This window comes from Schistocerca americana, chromosome 9 (genome assembly GCF_021461395.2).
Source record: "Schistocerca americana isolate TAMUIC-IGC-003095 chromosome 9, iqSchAmer2.1, whole genome shotgun sequence".
Taxonomy (NCBI): domain Eukaryota; kingdom Metazoa; phylum Arthropoda; class Insecta; order Orthoptera; family Acrididae; genus Schistocerca; species Schistocerca americana.
The window spans coordinates 126,586,596-126,599,133 of NC_060127.1; the positions used below are offsets into that span (position 1 = coordinate 126,586,596).

General features: G+C 49.6%; 6 non-coding genes across 6 annotated transcripts; all 6 read right to left on the minus strand.

The window, feature by feature from the left end:
• Positions 1-841: 841 nt before the first annotated feature.
• On the minus strand, positions 842-914 carry Trnaa-agc. The gene has a single exon. It is a non-coding gene; the product is annotated as a tRNA-Ala (tRNA).
• Positions 915-1,330: 416 nt separating this feature from the next.
• On the minus strand, positions 1,331-1,403 carry Trnaa-ugc. The gene has a single exon. It is a non-coding gene; the product is annotated as a tRNA-Ala (tRNA).
• A 1,002-nt stretch (positions 1,404-2,405) lies between these two features.
• Positions 2,406-2,478, minus strand: Trnaa-agc. The gene has a single exon. It is a non-coding gene; the product is annotated as a tRNA-Ala (tRNA).
• A 416-nt stretch (positions 2,479-2,894) lies between these two features.
• Trnaa-ugc lies at positions 2,895-2,967 on the minus strand. Its single transcript has one exon. It is a non-coding gene; the product is annotated as a tRNA-Ala (tRNA).
• Positions 2,968-3,971: 1,004 nt separating this feature from the next.
• Positions 3,972-4,044, minus strand: Trnaa-agc. The gene has a single exon. It is a non-coding gene; the product is annotated as a tRNA-Ala (tRNA).
• Positions 4,045-6,239: 2,195 nt separating this feature from the next.
• On the minus strand, positions 6,240-6,312 carry Trnaa-agc. Its single transcript has one exon. It is a non-coding gene; the product is annotated as a tRNA-Ala (tRNA).
• Positions 6,313-12,538: the final 6,226 nt, after the last annotated feature.

A 12,538-nucleotide genomic window follows, 5' to 3' on the forward strand; every position in this document is an offset into this window, starting at 1 on the left:
TCCGTTTTTAACGTCTTAAATTGAAGGGACAGTCACAAGTTGCTCCGTTTTCACTCCATGTCGACAATCACACAGCACCTGAGGTAACAAGCACATCTGAAGACCCATTGTGCACTCGACTGTTCATGCCAACTCACTGCCTCGCACTTTACTACTGTGTACCATTCTTGTCGTCCAACTGCAAAAGACTGGGCCACAACAACTTTCCGCGTCTCCATTGCACTGCGCAAACTACGAAACGCTCCCCAAACATGGCACTCACCCACGCAGACGACTTTTCCGACTTTACACGACGCTCACGCAACGCTCACGCTAGTGACAGCCTTATTTAGAGCTTGACGTCGCACACAAGCGAATGAGCACATTTCGCCGACGACTTAGGCCGCCCTCCTAGTGTGGCTGTTCGGTGTCTGCAGGCAGCGAGGGGCTGCAAGCTTCCTGTGTTCGCGCCTATGTCACCTCTGCTTGCTTGTCAGAGACATAGTATCGCAAAACATACAACTCACTCCATGAATTGATTGCTACGGCATCTGTCATCAGCAGTCACAACTAGCAACACCAGTAGCAGCCGACTGCACGTCAAGAATTGGAATGTGCAGTGGGATTTTTGTGAATTCGGCGCAAGGCTGATCTTTGCGACATAGGTTTGAGAATCTTATGGGAACACTTGTACTGTTTCTAAATTAAGTGTAGTGGTGGGAGGAGGGTGCTCCGTGCGCATTACAGCACGCTTGCCAATTGTGGCTGCTAATCGTTGGCTCGTATCTGCCTTGACACATTTTCTGGCTGTGATATATTCCACTTGCATGGCAGTGTGCGCATGTTGGTGTGTTAAAAATTCTGGAGGCGCTGGGTATCGATCCCAGTACCTCTCGCATGCTAAGCGAGCGCTCTACCATCTGAGCTACGCCCCCTGCTGACGAACTGCGCTACATACAGCCATATCAATGACACAGACCCTTGCACTCCCATTATTCCGCTGACAAACACTACTCTCAATGTGTCCGTGAGGGTGTCTTTCAGGTTTCCTGCATTCTGTATCGAATCGTAGTTGGCCAAAATCAAAGTGGCACGCACGACGTCGAAAATAGCGTTCGGCCAACGCTCTGAGGTAGACGAACGTGTTGTCCACTCTCTAGACTTCATTGAGGTTAGGCCGTTATACCTAAGGCAGATTTGCACTCGATGACACCTCGACAACAGCCGGTCCTCACATTTACGTCTTGCTCTCCTTACGTCGGTATACGAGTCTGTGACGCTGGCTTTGCAACATCTTGCGTGTCTTTAGGCTCGCCGCGACCAACACTTACCACGCACTGACCACAAAACATGGAGGCGCCGGGGCTTGAACCCGGGACCTTTCACATGCAAAGCGAACGCTCTACCAACTGAGCTACGCCCCCAAGCACAAGCAAGCTGCGCTGATCTCCGTTCTTTGCTACTCTTATGTGCACGGACGCGATGGTTGGTTGGTTTGCAGGGGTGAAGGGACCAGAGTACAAAGGCGTGGACACGTTCACATACGCAAGAGTTCCAAGTAGTTTCGATGCTCTGGTATTGCGACTGCAAATTCCGTCCGTTTTTAACGTCTTAAATTGAAGGGACAGTCACAAGTTGCTCCGTTTTCACTCCATGTCGACAATCACACAGCACCTGAGGTAACAAGCACATCTGAAGACCCATTGTGCACTCGACTGTTCATGCCAACTCACTGCCTCGCACTTTACTACTGTGTACCACTCTTGTCGTCCAACTACAAAAGACTGGGCCACAACAACTTTCCGCGTCTCCATTGCACTGCGCAAACTACGAAACGCTCCCCAAACATGCCACTCACCCACGCAGACGACTTTTCCGACTTTACACGACGCTCACGCTAGTGACAGCCTTATTTAGATCTTGACGTCGCACACAAGCGAATGAGCACATTTCGCCGACGACTTAGGCCGCCCTCCTAGTGTGGCTGTTCGGTGTCTGCAGGCAGCGAGGGGCTGCAAGCTTCCTGTGTTCGCGCCTATGTCACCTCTGCTTGCTTGTCAGAGACAGAGTATCGCAAAACATACAACTCACTCCATGAATTGATTGCTACGGCATCTGTCATCAGCAGTCACAACTAGCAACACCAGTAGCAGCCGACTGCACGTCAAGAATTGGAATGTGCAGTGGGATTTTTGTGAATTCGGCGCAAGGCTGATCTTTGCGACATAGGTTTGAGAATCTTATGGGAACACTTGTACTGTTTCTAAATTAAGTGTAGTGGTGGGAGGAGGGTGCTTCGTGCGCATTACAGCACGCTTGCCAATTGTGGCTGCTAATCGTTGGCTCGTATCTGCCTTGACACATTTTCTGGCTGTGATATATTCCACTTGCATGGCAGTGTGCGCATGTTGGTGTGTTAAAAATTCTGGAGGCGCTGGGTATCGATCCCAGTACCTCTCGCATGCTAAGCGAGCGCTCTACCATCTGAGCTACGCCCCCTGCTGACGAACTGCGCTACATACAGCCATATCAATGACACAGACCCTTGCACTCCCATTATTCCGCTGACAAACACTACTCTCAATGTGTCCGTGAGGGTGTCTTTCAGGTTTCCTGCATTCTGTATCGAATCGTAGTTGGCCAAAATCAAAGTGGCACGGACGACGTCGAAAATAGCGTTCGGCCAACGCTCTGAGGTAGACGAACGTGTTGTCCACTCTCTAGACTTCATTGAGGTTAGGCCGTTATACCTAAGGCAGATTTGCACTCGATGACACCTCGACAACAGCCGGTCCTCACATTTACGTCTTGCTCTCCTTACGTCAGTATACGAGTCTGTGACGCTGGCTTTGCAACATCTTGCGTGCCTTTAGGCTCGCCGCGACCAACACTTACCACGCACTGACCACAAAACATGGAGGCGCCGGGGCTTGAACCCGGGACCTTTCACATGCAAAGCGAACGCTCTACCAACTGAGCTACGCCCCCAAGCACAACCAAGCTGCGCTGTTCTCCGTTCTTTGCTACTCTTATGTGCACGGACGCGATGGTTGGTTGGTTTGCAGGGGTGAAGGGACCAGAGTACAAAGGCGCGGACACGTTCACATACGCAAGAGTTCCAAGTAGTTTCGATGCTCTGGTATTACGACTGCAAATTCCGTCCGTTTTTAACGTCTTAAATTGAAGGGACAGTCACAAGTTGCTCCGTTTTCACTCCATGTCGACAATCACACAGCACCTGAGGTAACAAGCACATCTGAAGACCCATTGTGCACTCGACTGTTCATGCCAACTCACTGCCTCGCACTTTACTACTGTGTACCACTCTTGTCGTCCAACTGCAAAAGACTGGGCCACAACAACTTTCCGCGTCTCCATTGCACTGCGCAAACTACGAAACGCTCCCCAAACATGGCACTCACCCACGCAGACGACTTTACACGACGCTCACGCAACGCTCACGCTAGTGACAGCCTTATTTAGAGCTTGACGTCGCACACAAGCGAATGAGCACATTTCGCCGACGACTTAGGCCGCCCTCCTAGTGTGGCTGTTCGGTGTCTGCAGGCAGCGAGGGGCTGCAAGCTTCCTGTGTTCGCGCCTATGTCACCTCTGCTTGCTTGTCAGAGACAGAGTATCGCAAAACATACAACTCACTCCATGAATTGATTGCTACGGCATCTGTCATCAGCAGTCACAACTAGCAACACCAGTAGCAGCCGACTGCACGTCAAGAATTGGAATGTGCAGTGGGATTTTTGTGAATTCGGCGCAAGGCTGATCTTTGCGACATAGGTTTGAGAATCTTATGGGAACACTTGTACTGTTTCTAAATTAAGTGTAGTGGTGGGAGGAGGGTGCTCCGTGCGCATTACAGCACGCTTGCCAATTGTGGCTGCTAATCGTTGGCTCGTATCTGCCTGGACACATTTTCTGGCTGTGATATATTCCACTTGCATGGCAGTGTGCGCATGTTGGTGTGTTAAAAATTCTGGAGGCGCTGGGTATCGATCCCAGTACCTCTCGCATGCTAAGCGAGCGCTCTACCATCTGAGCTACGCCCCCTGCTGACGAACTGCGCTACATACAGCCATATCAATGACACAGACCCTTGCACTCCCATTATTCCGCTGACAAACACTACTCTCAATGTGTCCGTGAGGGTGTCTTTCAGGTTTCCTGCATTCTGTATCGAATCGTAGTTGGCCAAAATCAAAGTGGCACGCACGACGTCGAAAATAGCGTTCGGCCAACGCTCTGAGGTAGACGAACGTGTTGTCCACTCTCTAGACTTCATTGAGGTTAGGCCGTTATACCTAAGGCAGATTTGCACTCGATGACACCTCGACAACAGCCGGTCCTCACATTTACGTCTTGCTCTCCTTACGTCAGTATACGAGTCTGTGACGCTGGCTTTGCAACATCTTGCGTGCCTTTAGGCTCGCCGCGACCAACACTTACCACGCACTGACCACAAAACATGGAGGCGCCGGGGCTTGAACCCGGGACCTTTCACATGCAAAGCGAACGCTCTACCAACTGAGCTACGCCCCAAAGCACAACCAAGCTGCGCTGTTCTCCGTTCTTTGCTACTCTTATGTGCGCGGACGCGATGGTTAGTTGGTTTGCAGGGGTGAAGGGACCAGAGTACAAAGGCGCGGACACGTTCACATACGCAAGAGTTCCAAGTAGTTTCGATGCTCTGGTATTACGACTGCAAATTCCGTCCGTTTTTAACGTCTTAAATTGAAGGGACAGTCACAAGTTGCTCCGTTTTCACTCCATGTCGACAATCACACAGCACCTGAGGTAACAAGCACATCTGAAGACCCATTGTGCACTCGACTGTTCATGCCAACTCACTGCCTCGCACTTTACTACTGTGTACCACTCTTGTCGTCCAACTGCAAAAGACTGGGCCACAACAACTTTCCGCGTCTCCATTGCACTGCGCAAACTACGAAACGCTCCCCAAACATGGCACTCACCCACGCAGACGACTTTTCCGACTTCACGCAACGCTCACGCTAGTGACAGCCTTATTTAGAGCTTGACGTCGCACACAAGCGAATGAGCACATTTCGCCGACGACTTAGGCCGCCCTCCTAGTGTGGCTGTTCGGTGTCTGCAGGCAGCGAGGGGCTGCAAGCTTCCTGTGTTCGCGCCTATGTCACCTCTGCTTGCTTGTCAGAGACAGAGTATCGCAAAACATACAACTCACTCCATGAATTGATTGCTACGGCATCTGTCATCAGCAGTCACAACTAGCAACACCAGTAGCAGCCGACTGCACGTCAAGAATTGGAATGTGCAGTGGGATTTTTGTGAATTCGGCGCAAGGCTGATCTTTGCGACATAGGTTTGAGAATCTTATGGGAACACTTGTACTGTTTCTAAATTAAGTGTAGTGGTGGGAGGAGGGTGCTTCGTGCGCATTACAGCACGCTTGCCAATTGTGGCTGCTAATCGTTGGCTCGTATCTGCCTTGACACATTTTCTGGCTGTGAATTATTCCACTTGCATGGCAGTGTGCGCATGTTGGTGTGTTAAAAATTCTGGAGGCGCTGCCTCGCACTTTACTACTGTGTACCACTCTTGTCGTCCAACTGCAAAAGACTGGGCCACAACAACTTTCCGCGTCTCCATTGCACTGCGCAAACTACGAAACGCTCCCCAAACATGGCACTCACCCACGCAGACGACTTTACACGACGCTCACGCAACGCTCACGCTAGTGACAGCCTTATTTAGAGCTTGACGTCGCACACAAGCGAATGAGCACATTTCGCCGACGACTTAGGCCGCCCTCCTAGTGTGGCTGTTCGGTGTCTGCAGGCAGCGAGGGGCTGCAAGCTTCCTGTGTTCGCGCCTATGTCACCTCTGCTTGCTTGTCAGAGACAGAGTATCGCAAAACATACAACTCACTCCATGAATTGATTGCTACGGCATCTGTCATCAGCAGTCACAACTAGCAACACCAGTAGCAGCCGACTGCACGTCAAGAATTGGAATGTGCAGTGGGATTTTTGTGAATTCGGCGCAAGGCTGATCTTTGCGACATAGGTTTGAGAATCTTATGGGAACACTTGTACTGTTTCTAAATTAAGTGTAGTGGTGGGAGGAGGGTGCTCCGTGCGCATTACAGCACGCTTGCCAATTGTGGCTGCTAATCGTTGGCTCGTATCTGCCTGGACACATTTTCTGGCTGTGATATATTCCACTTGCATGGCAGTGTGCGCATGTTGGTGTGTTAAAAATTCTGGAGGCGCTGGGTATCGATCCCAGTACCTCTCGCATGCTAAGCGAGCGCTCTACCATCTGAGCTACGCCCCCTGCTGACGAACTGCGCTACATACAGCCATATCAATGACACAGACCCTTGCACTCCCATTATTCCGCTGACAAACACTACTCTCAATGTGTCCGTGAGGGTGTCTTTCAGGTTTCCTGCATTCTGTATCGAATCGTAGTTGGCCAAAATCAAAGTGGCACGCACGACGTCGAAAATAGCGTTCGGCCAACGCTCTGAGGTAGACGAACGTGTTGTCCACTCTCTAGACTTCATTGAGGTTAGGCCGTTATACCTAAGGCAGATTTGCACTCGATGACACCTCGACAACAGCCGGTCCTCACATTTACGTCTTGCTCTCCTTACGTCAGTATACGAGTCTGTGACGCTGGCTTTGCAACATCTTGCGTGCCTTTAGGCTCGCCGCGACCAACACTTACCACGCACTGACCACAAAACATGGAGGCGCCGGGGCTTGAACCCGGGACCTTTCACATGCAAAGCGAACGCTCTACCAACTGAGCTACGCCCCAAAGCACAACCAAGCTGCGCTGTTCTCCGTTCTTTGCTACTCTTATGTGCGCGGACGCGATGGTTAGTTGGTTTGCAGGGGTGAAGGGACCAGAGTACAAAGGCGCGGACACGTTCACATACGCAAGAGTTCCAAGTAGTTTCGATGCTCTGGTATTACGACTGCAAATTCCGTCCGTTTTTAACGTCTTAAATTGAAGGGACAGTCACAAGTTGCTCCGTTTTCACTCCATGTCGACAATCACACAGCACCTGAGGTAACAAGCACATCTGAAGACCCATTGTGCACTCGACTGTTCATGCCAACTCACTGCCTCGCACTTTACTACTGTGTACCACTCTTGTCGTCCAACTGCAAAAGACTGGGCCACAACAACTTTCCGCGTCTCCATTGCACTGCGCAAACTACGAAACGCTCCCCAAACATGGCACTCACCCACGCAGACGACTTTTCCGACTTCACGCAACGCTCACGCTAGTGACAGCCTTATTTAGAGCTTGACGTCGCACACAAGCGAATGAGCACATTTCGCCGACGACTTAGGCCGCCCTCCTAGTGTGGCTGTTCGGTGTCTGCAGGCAGCGAGGGGCTGCAAGCTTCCTGTGTTCGCGCCTATGTCACCTCTGCTTGCTTGTCAGAGACAGAGTATCGCAAAACATACAACTCACTCCATGAATTGATTGCTACGGCATCTGTCATCAGCAGTCACAACTAGCAACACCAGTAGCAGCCGACTGCACGTCAAGAATTGGAATGTGCAGTGGGATTTTTGTGAATTCGGCGCAAGGCTGATCTTTGCGACATAGGTTTGAGAATCTTATGGGAACACTTGTACTGTTTCTAAATTAAGTGTAGTGGTGGGAGGAGGGTGCTTCGTGCGCATTACAGCACGCTTGCCAATTGTGGCTGCTAATCGTTGGCTCGTATCTGCCTTGACACATTTTCTGGCTGTGAATTATTCCACTTGCATGGCAGTGTGCGCATGTTGGTGTGTTAAAAATTCTGGAGGCGCTGCCTCGCACTTTACTACTGTGTACCACTCTTGTCGTCCAACTGCAAAAGACTGGGCCACAACAACTTTCCGCGTCTCCATTGCACTGCGCAAACTACGAAACGCTCCCCAAACATGGCACTCACCCACGCAGACGACTTTACACGACGCTCACGCAACGCTCACGCTAGTGACAGCCTTATTTAGAGCTTGACGTCGCACACAAGCGAATGAGCACATTTCGCCGACGACTTAGGCCGCCCTCCTAGTGTGGCTGTTCGGTGTCTGCAGGCAGCGAGGGGCTGCAAGCTTCCTGTGTTCGCGCCTATGTCACCTCTGCTTGCTTGTCAGAGACAGAGTATCGCAAAACATACAACTCACTCCATGAATTGATTGCTACGGCATCTGTCATCAGCAGTCACAACTAGCAACACCAGTAGCAGCCGACTGCACGTCAAGAATTGGAATGTGCAGTGGGATTTTTGTGAATTCGGCGCAAGGCTGATCTTTGCGACATAGGTTTGAGAATCTTATGGGAACACTTGTACTGTTTCTAAATTAAGTGTAGTGGTGGGAGGAGGGTGCTCCGTGCGCATTACAGCACGCTTGCCAATTGTGGCTGCTAATCGTTGGCTCGTATCTGCCTGGACACATTTTCTGGCTGTGATATATTCCACTTGCATGGCAGTGTGCGCATGTTGGTGTGTTAAAAATTCTGGAGGCGCTGGGTATCGATCCCAGTACCTCTCGCATGCTAAGCGAGCGCTCTACCATCTTTTTTTTTTTTTTTTTTATAATTAGCCACGCTCAATCTTACATGCCACCCCTTGGTTGTTGCCGTCGCTAGTAAGATGAGAGTAGACTGTCGCACAATTAAGCTGAATCTCCACTCACGGTGCACATATCCCGCAAAGACAACCTTGTTTTCCGTTGCATGCAAAATTACCGTCTGCTTTTCTACCGAATTCCACCTACGTACTTTACTGGTGCCGCATTCTTGTTATATCCACGTGCTATAACAGGCGTCTACTCTTCATTGAGGAGCTGCAACCGGGGCTGAGTTCCACCTACTCTTCAGCACGGTCAAAATGGCAGGGCTCGTCCGGGATTTGAACCCGGGACCTCCTGCACCCAAAGCAGGAATCATACCCCTATTTTTTTTTTTTTGAAGCAGACACTCTACCACTCGAACGAATATATCTATTGAAAAAAATATTAAAGAATATCCACCACACAGCCACTTCAAAAGAAGTACAGTACTGAAATTAAAATCCTAAAACATGACTATATAATGTAGACTGCTTACTGAAATAAAGGTTAAAACACGAAAACTTCAGTCCTGGTGTAGAGAAGAAACATACATAAAGGCGGCAAATTCAGAAACAGTATAAAAGAAAATGGCTCACACAGGTGACCTTAGCCAACACCCTCTCTTTCAAATGTCAGGCTAAGCATATTGGCAAAATCATCTCGGAGGCCTGGCAATCGCAAGCGCTGCCAGTAAGCAGTAAGCATGTACTGCCGAAACGCTAGGTGTCCATCCTCTTCATGACAACTGTTGACAAAATGTACGAAATGGCCAATCAACCACATGACGGTATGGAGCTTCGTCCGCGGAAAAAAGGAAGAATCGGGCCGGACGATGATGTCAATAGTATAAGCGGCTTCAGCAGACCTAGTGACAAAAGCAAGTTGTTTCCTGAGCCAACGCCAATTAGCAAGGTGCCCACAGCAGGTGAATCGATGTTCAAGGGTATCCACGAGACCACACCGAGTACAGGTGTCCGTGTCAGAAAGACCAATACGGTGCAGTCGTACATTGGTGGGAACCAAATTATTTATTACCCTATACCACGTGGACGCCACGGCCATAGAGTGGATCGGCAGACTAACGTTCTTCCAGACGTTCCTCCAGGACACGGATGGAGACGCCAGTTCTATTGGATTGGGACTGGCCAGCCCCTCCCAGCGGGCAATCAAGCTCTTGGTCGTTGGCACCGGTCGCCGCAAGAAGACGTCACCGAGGTAACTCACCGCAATGTAAAATTCCCGAATGTGTTTCAACTTAAAATTTAGGCGTCCGACATCGACAGGTGGAGCAAGGCTCGCCGGACGCACAACAGTAAAAAGCCTGGATGTAATTGAAGTCACTTCTTGCGTAACAATTAGAGTCGTTCGGCGGACGTACAAAGCAGACGCCTTGCGAGTAATGTCAGAGAGGCCCAAGCCTCCGGAGAGACGCGGTTTCGTCATTACCTCGTAACGTAACTTGAATAGATGGCCCTTCCATATAAACCTGCTAGACAATTGGCGCAACCTTTTCGCCACCATCATGGGAAGTGGGAACAGCTGAGCAACATAATAAGCTTTACATAGGACGTAGGTGTCTAAAATTCGGACTTTTTGCAAAATGGTAGCAGAGCGCTGCTCATGGACCATCAGAGCCCCCTGTATCTTCTCGGTGACAGATTTCCAATTGAGAGCCGCCATTTTTAGAGGACACCGATCAATGATAATCCCCAAGGACGTATGGCGATCGACAAAAGTGGCCCAAGGGACGTCAGCATCGCGAAATCCTCGAATATCAAGGAACTTACATTTACCCTGATTGAGACGCGCTCCAGAGACACGACAGTATGCATCAACTGCCCCTTTCAACAACGGGATATCATCTCGTTGACGGAGGAGAACAACGACATCATCCGCATATGCCTTAACCGAGAGCTTCCCACCAGAGAGGGACATACCCTGAAGCTTGAGAGCAATAGTCCGAAGCAGCGGTTCCAGGGACAAAACGAATAAAGACATAGAGAGCGGACTACCCTGAGGCACTCCGCGGCGGATAGCAATGGGCGGCGTCAGCTGCCCATTGACAGACACCCGAGCTGTTATTCCCCTGTACAAATTGCCAAGAACACCACGTGATGAAGCGTTAAAACCTATTGTACCTAAAACACGATCTAAAAACACATGACTGACGTGATCAAAAGCCTTATAAAAATCAAGGAAGGCAAAGGCACAATGTACGTTTGTAACCGCCGCAACCGAGACAACATCCCGATATTCGGCTACTGGTGTCAGAATAGATCTATCATGAAAACAACATTGATGTGCACCAATCACACCCCGAAGCAGAGAAGACAGCCGGCTATTGAGCGCTCTAGCAGCTGTCTTATAGTCAAAATTCAGCAATGTGAGCGGACGAAGATTGGCAGCAGATAAACGACCAGAGGACTTCGGAATTAAAACAATTTTCCCTACTTTAAAATCGGCAGGCACATCCATCCCTCTGACAATCTCATTTAAAATCTGCGTAAAAATGCCACCCAAAAGAGGCCAAAAACGGAGATAAAATTCTTTAGGCAGGCCGTCTGGACCCGGCGATTTACTGGACGGAGAGCGAGCAATAAAATCGAAAACATCATCTACCTGGAACTCCCGGAGAAATTCGCCGTTCGCGTCAGGCGCGATCGTCGCAGTTAGATCCCCAAAGACATCATCCGAAAGAGACTCACCAGAATCATCGGCAGAATATAGACTAGTGTAATACTGATGAAGAGCACGAACCATTTCCTCCTGTGCAATAAGCTGTCGCCCATCATCCACCGTAAGAGAAGAGATGAAGGAGCGACGACGACGAGTCTGATGCCGTAGCAGGTGGTACAAGGATGTCAGCTCACCTTCAACAAGAGAGTGAGGTTTCGACTTAACTCGCAGACCATCCATCTGTCGTCGTTTAAGGCTCAAGAGCTTGGCTTTAATACGACGAACATCATGGATCCGCAGTGGAGAGGTACCCGCCGCGTCATATAGTTCACGCAGGACAGAGTAGTAATATTCATACGTGTTCTTAAAATCACGCGTCCTAGCAGCACAGTAGAAAATCAAAGTCTGACGAATCTTGGGCTTGGCAAACGCAGTCCACCAAACCAGCAAGGAGGGGTATCGCGGGACAGAGCGAAGACATCGCTCCCACACGCCACTTATAACATCATCCATAGCACTGTCGGCAAGGTGGGAAACATTTAACATCCACTGGGAACGATAAAGTTTTGCAGGGTGGCGACTAAGATTTACAGTTGCAGTAAAAGCACAATGGTCAGAAAAACTAGTAGGAATAACATCGACAGAAAGAATTTTATCACATAAAAAATCAGATAAATAGAATCTGTCGAGTCTACTGCATGAGGACGCGGTAAAAAACGTATATTTCACCAGGGTTGGATATTTGTGTTCCCAAACATCACGCAGATGCATCGTACGAACTAAGTCATGTAAATCACGGCAATAATTAAAATTGGGGGACTGGTCTGCAGGGCGTAAAACACAATTAAAATCGCCTCCGAGCAGGAGACTCCGAGGACTCTGGCGCAAAAGATAAATAAGCTCTTCTTTATAAAAGCGCGATCGAGCCACAGTGTGACCCGAACCAGAGGGGGCATACAAAACAACGAGGCGGAGATCAAAAAGACGACAACCAATCCCACGGCCAGAGTCAAGGAATTCAATGTCAGTAATAGGAATGCCCTCTCGAAAGAAAAGAGCAGTTCCTGTTGAATATTCCGGCGCGACATTAAAAACAGTTTGAAATCCAGGTAGAGAGAGATCAGAAAACAACACTTCCTGCAAAAACACTACGTCCGCACAGGCGTCGTAAATAAACTGCCGCAAAGAGGCAATGCGAACGTCGGACTCAATACGGTTAACATTTAAGGTAAGAAAGGTGTATGCTTGAACCATAGAGAGA